The sequence below is a fragment of the Hypomesus nipponensis genome, chromosome 24, assembly GCF_054491055.1.
Source record: "Hypomesus nipponensis isolate SF chromosome 24, ASM5449105v1, whole genome shotgun sequence".
Taxonomy (NCBI): domain Eukaryota; kingdom Metazoa; phylum Chordata; class Actinopteri; order Osmeriformes; family Osmeridae; genus Hypomesus; species Hypomesus nipponensis.
In genome coordinates this window covers 7,516,847-7,523,321 of record NC_140384.1, presented here as the reverse complement: position 1 = coordinate 7,523,321, position 6,475 = coordinate 7,516,847, and positions in this window count along the sequence as shown.

Sequence of the window (6,475 nt, the reverse complement as noted above, 5' to 3'; positions counted from 1 at the left end):
TTTTCCAACATGCAACAGGTGATTTATTATGTATCATTTCCGATATGCTCTGTTAAGATGCAACTCAACTAGCTCCTCCACAGAGACACACAGTTTCCTTTGGAAAATGTGAATTTGAAAAAAGCAATCGGTGGCCCAGTGTAGTCCCTGAGAGGATCAAACAAGCAGAGTCTGTGGCCATGGTAATGACTTCTGTAGCAGACTTCACAGGAACCAGAGTCCGGGGAAGTTGCCATGAGCTACCCTGAGCTGCACCTCTCCACTGCAGAGCTGAGATAAGCTGTTCTGGGGGGGGGGGGGGGGAGGCTGGGGCGGGGGCGGGGGGGGACTGGTGGGGGGGGGCTGTACGGCTCTACCTAGAGGGTCATTTAGATCCTCTCCTCTTTACCTGCTCACAGCGCCATGGAAACCGACAACACAAACTATTTACTGAGTCAACCTTAAATAACCCAGGGTATGAACATGTTGTTTTCAGTTTCTTTTTTTTTACCACACGATATGCCGACCCAAACACACTCAGAGACAACATCAACGCACAAGCACAAATACAATCTGGTCGTCGTGGTTTCCATCAGTGTTGTATTCTACCGGGTTCTTCCATTTAATTCAATCATCACAGACAGAAGCCAAAGGTGCGCTGTGGGTAACAAAACAAACACAATTCAAACGTGTGCAGTTAGAAAGAAGAGGGAAAACTGCAGGGACTGGGAAAAGCCTCAGGATAGGCACGTCGTGAGTCTCACTGTCATAGATGGATGTCATAGAGGGAGGAGAAGATCTCAGCCATGATGATGATACCAGCCCTAAGAGGGTGATGAATGTGACCGCCGTCAGGAAGAGAATGTGATTTGGATGTGTGTCGTTCTTCTTGTTGATGGATGAAGGAAGCTCTCGTCGTCCACCCACACACCTTGCTCCGGGGTTCATTGCTCTTATTCCCATTCTAATATCCGAGGGAAAAGCCTACACAGAACACATTTGCTACAGGAAGTGCTTGATTTCCACCTTCAAGTGTTGCGTTTCATGTCTTATCGTAAGACTGTCTCGGTGCGTCCGGGAGCTATTGGCATGAAATGAACAAATATTGGTCTTCACATATTGATTGTATGCGTGTTGGAGAGTAGCTTTGCTGCAGCTTGTTTGCTACTTCCTCGACTTATACAGGCCAGTTCACGAGAGGCAACCGCCTGTCCTCAGACTGGGTACCTCCAGACAGCTGAAGGAAGAGCTTGTTCACAATTCTTAATCTCCACTGTGTATGTTGGTGATGTGTGACTTCTCCCCTGGCGGCCCTCTAGTGTAATCTGCTGTTTGCTCCATTTTAAGCCCCAGTGTACCGAGGGTTAGGAGCCGGGACTACATGATGGGGACTGTCATGTCCACATCTATGAGAGTTGCCAGTGTGCCGCTAATCCCCCAGAGTAATCCCGTACTACAGAGAAATCATCCACACCATGGCAGCGGGACAAGGCCGCATTCCGCGGAGACGTTCGGAGAAATCCTCTCCCAGTCTGCTCCCGGGGGATGGGTCAAGACATGGAGAGATCTGGACCGCACGCACACTGTGACAGCTCCTGGTATGGATGTTAGCCTCCATTCCCCCCCCCCCCCCCCCCGTTAGAATGACCATAGCATGCTTGCTCGACGCAGGCATGTAACTTTCATATGATTTCATCATCCGTTTCAGTTTGAGAAACAATGAAACAGGGATGCAGAGGGGTCTCACGTTTGGGATATTTGGAGCCAGACTCGGGGACACAAAAACAGAGGAGAAGCAGAGGAGAATACAAAAAAAAAAAGGCCTTTCACAAAAAATGATTTCTCCGGATTAGGAGCGATTGATGACACATTTAACTGTGTCTGTATGTGTATCACGGGCTAGACTGACAACACAAGCTGGAAAACAAGCTGTGTCATCTCCCGACTTGTGGCCTGATTGTTCCCCCACATCACTCCATGGAAACAACGCCAAATGGAGCCATCATGACCAGGCTTATGTTTATGTAAGCCCTGTTGGCAGAATGACAGTTGAAACAGGAAAGCATGTCAGCCGTGCAGCACAGACTGACAGGACCGACAAGAGCAATAGAAGCTGGTGTTTCTCATGACAGTTACTGGCATATTGAGAAAGTCTTGACCCAAATTCGGCATCAACGCCAAGTGTGCTTGTACAGCTCTTGTAACCGCAGCTGAGGAATATGAAAGGGTTAGAGGTTCACAGATTAGAGGATAGGCAGGTTTGGTCTTGTTATTCAATCTGCTGAAGAGTTCCAACAGGTTGTTCAGCACAAGGGCGGTAGATGAGATGTTAATCCGTTGCTTTGAGCATCACCGTAATATCTCAGAGGAGGCGGTGATGAGATTGATCGGGGGAGGGGGAGGTCGCAGTGGATGTAAACTGAAACACCGTTGCTATGGGAATACAATGGGGGCCATGGAGCGCGGCCTTAGCACCACATACCCAAGGCAGAAAGTTGCCGAGGGCAACGATCAATAAAACATGAGAGCAATCTCCACACTGGGAGAAAGATGCTGGCAGGTACCTGGACTTCAGGCAGCCTGAACAGATTTCCCCTGTGAGTTGAAAGCATCACAGTAGCCCATTCGCCAAGGCTGGCAATCCAAGCTGCCCACAAACTGACTGCAGTTCCTGAAATAGCCCACCGAGATTGCCCAAAATTTCACCAGTCGGTCCTCGACCTCTGTCGAAGCTTATCAGCTCGAACAACAGACGTATGCTGCTGAAATATCCGCTCCTACACCTGTCCACCATCAGCCTGTCTCAGACAGCAGGGAGGAAGACATGCAGAGTTTGGGTTATTTTCGAAGTGTAACTTTCTTCACAAGCCCATCTCTGACACGTCATTTCGGATGACGGATGGATGCAGGGACGGGAGCAGCTGAGGCTAATGGCTGTAGAGCTTGGGATGTGATGTCTGCATCCGGAGTGTATTCCATCAGACTGCTCCAGGTTGTGAAACCGGGAGACAGATGAGAAGCTTATCCGTCACGCTCCAGGGGTGACAGGCAGCCATGATGAAGTGGAGCGGTGAGTGCTACCCGGCCACCCATGGAGATATGTGTGGATGCTTCGAAATTCCAACAACAGCAATATGTTCGACAGATGTTCACCGTTTGGATAGCAGGAGATTTCTGGACTGTTAACTACCTGCAATCTCACACTGCTGTCGACCTGTTGTCCTGAGTGCTGGAGTAGATGACTTCATTGGGTAATTGTTTACACTTACATATCTTTGTCGAAACAGACCCTCGTTTGTTTGAGGTTCTTTATTCTATTTTAGATACAAGAACAGTAGCAGTTTAGAGAGCCAACTTTCATTTTGACCACCAACTCCCAATTTTCAACAGTTGTTTTTGCCTAGATCAGATACAAACAGCTTCTGGAATTACCTGAAGAGTGCTGACTAGGTCCAGGGGATTATCTCCCCTCAGAACAGTTTTTTTTCATCTCCAGCGTTGCTTGAGCACAGACCAAAGGGTGGATATCAGAGCATGACGATCATTTCTGGATGTTTTTTGCATGCATGCTCACCCCCGCATTACCTGCTGGCTGTGTGGTTACTCATCCATATTATTAGATTTTTTTTTTCTCTTGGCACACAGGCTTGTGGGAACAGTCCCTGCACACTGCATTTGACAATTAGGAAAGTACCCTATGGACAGGACATGATGTTGTGTATGAGCTAAGTAATACACAAATCCTTCAAATGTGTTATAACGATTACAAACAATGAATAATCTCCACACATACGCACACACAAAGACACACAAAAACACAAACGTTCTTCGAAAATTAGATGAGCTGCTGAATTGCGACGAGTGGTTGAGTGTGTACTGCCATCTAGTGCCAAATCAATGCACTGCTATCACACTGACATTCCCTTACTGTAAAATATGACATCTGTCACGATACAAACACACACGTGGTCCTCGTGTGTGTGTATTCTTAGAGGTGCGCGGTCTTGCGGCTCTCTGATGTGGTGGTCACATGTGTCAGGCCTCAGCAATGAGTTCTGTATCCTCCATCAGCCCTGCTGTCCTACAAGGCTGGAGTGATAGATGTGGAGCAAGTGGAGCAAAGCTGAAAAGAAAGAGAGAGAGAGAGACAGAGAGAGAGAGAGAGAGAGAGAGAGAGAGAGAGAGAGAGAGAGAGAGAGAGAGAGAGAGAGAGAGAGAGAGAAAAAGAAAGAAAGAAACGTATCACTTCCGTGATCGATGGAGGACCAGGGGAGAGAGATGGAGCCAGAGTGGCATGCTGGGTCATCCATCAGCCAGCTGCCCGGCAGGAGCAGAGAATCCGAGGAGTGGGATCCAGATTGAAAGCCCCTCCTTGCCCATTATCCTCACAGACCATCACTCACGCTGCACAGCTCTTGTTTGGAAGTCCGGTTTGGGATCAGTGAGTGTGCTTGTGACAAGGACAGGGCGCAGAGCTATGCCGCTCGACCAACTGAGGAGGCAAGTCAATGATGTAGTCAGTGAAGGAATGGAGGATGAACTGCTGGCAGAAAGTACAGGGAGAGACGGAAGATTCACCAAGAGTGGACGACGCAGTCCACTGCTACTTGTAAGCATCTTGTGTGGAAGGGAGGGAGGGAGGGAGGGAGGGAGGGAGGGAGGCAGGCAGGCAGGCAGGCAGGCAGGCAGGCAGGCAGGCAGGCAGGAAGGAAGGAAGGAAGGAAGGAAGGAAGGAAGGAAGGAAGGAAGGAAGGAAGGAAGGAAGGAAGGAAGGAAGGAAGGAAGGAAGGAAGGAAGGAAGGAAGGAAGGAAGGAAGGAAGGAAGGAAGGAAGGAAGGAAGGAAGGAAGGAAGGAAGGAAGGAAGGAAGGAAGGAAGGAAGGAAGGAAGGAAGGAAGGAAGGAAGGAAGGAAGGAACATGGGCATGGGATTGTATCAAGGGGAGCTGACAGCTACGTACCACTGATCTGATGTGATTTATTTCCACACAGCCTGGGCTGTGGACAGTGCATGGGCAGGTCAATTTGGTGATGCAGAGGAGGAATCCTCTGATTGATAGAAGCTGGGGAGAACCATGTTGGCCACGCTCGGCTCCACCCCCATCAGGGCCCTGAAACGGACCATTAATACCCAGCACACACAGAGGGGCTGGGGGACGTCTCCTGTTCAGTGAGCCCAGGATGGCGCCCTCCATCTCTGCCAGGAGATTGCCTGCTGCTGGATAGAGTGCTGAAAGCAGTCATGCGCAGTCACTGGACAGACCAGGACAGAGAATTTCATTTTTCAGTGTCAACACATCCAGACAAGACTTACACTGCAAAAAAAAACAATCTATGATTACTTTGTTCAATACAAGCACAGCTGTGACGCTGGTTGCTTCTCATCCAAAAGATGCCTGTACAAAAACATACTATCAAAACACTAGATGGCGCTAAACCCCAGAATACAACTGGAGAATGGATCTAAAATCATACTTTATTTCCTCCACCTGCTACCAAATGGAGGGCTGGGTCTACTATAAAACATAGGAAGAAGGAGTGGTTCAGACACTCCAGATTCCCATCATCCTAACCACAGAGCAAACAGCCAGCCCCTCCCTCCTGGCTCCTCCCCCTCCTCCCCCCTCCTCCCCCTCCTCCCCCCTCCTGGCTCCTCCCCCCTCCTCCCCCCTCCTGGCTCCTCCCCCCTCCTCCCCCTCCTGGCTCCTCCCCCCCTCCTCCCCCTTCCCCCTGGCTCCCCCCCCCCTCCTGGCCCTCCTCCCCCCTCCTCCCCCTCCTGGCTCCTCCCTCTCCTCCCCCTTCCTCCCCCCTCCTGGCTCCTCCCCCTCCTCCCCCTGGCTCCTCCCCCCTGGCTCCTCCCCCCTGGCTCCTCCCCCCTTCTCCCTCAGCCCACGCGACGCTTCCCAGCCTTGCTCTGGCAGATCAAGCCACGCTGGTCGTCTGCCCAGCCCAGACCCTCAGAACTTTGGAGGTTTGATGTGGTCAAAGGGTTTCCTGTTGAGAAATCCCAGTGGCCCCCGGCCCTCAAGCCCTCAGCCTCCAAGCTCCCAGACCCTGGCCTCGACCCCAGCCCCAGCCCCAGCCCCAGCCCCAGCCCCAGCCCCAGCCCCAGCCCCAGCCCCAGCCCCAGCCCCAGCCCCAGCCCCAGCCTCGACCCCAGCCCCAGCCCCAGCCCCAGCCTCAGTTGCTTAGTTCCAAGTCCGTCTTTGTCCCTGGCATTCTCTTCCACCTCTCCACCTTTGCTTTTCTTCCCTTCATTCAGGCTCTGGGTACGGATTTAAGATCAGGATTAGGACCATATCTATCAGGATTCAGATACTCAGCATCTCTCCATCTCTCTATCTCTCTCCTCTCGTATATCTATCACCCCCATCACCCGGTGTGACGACAGACATCGAGCTATCCTCCAGCTAATCCTGTCTTTCATCCTGAGAGAGTGATTTATGAGCCTGAACACATAAGGTGATTTAACTTGGTGTCACGCTCAACTTCAGATAG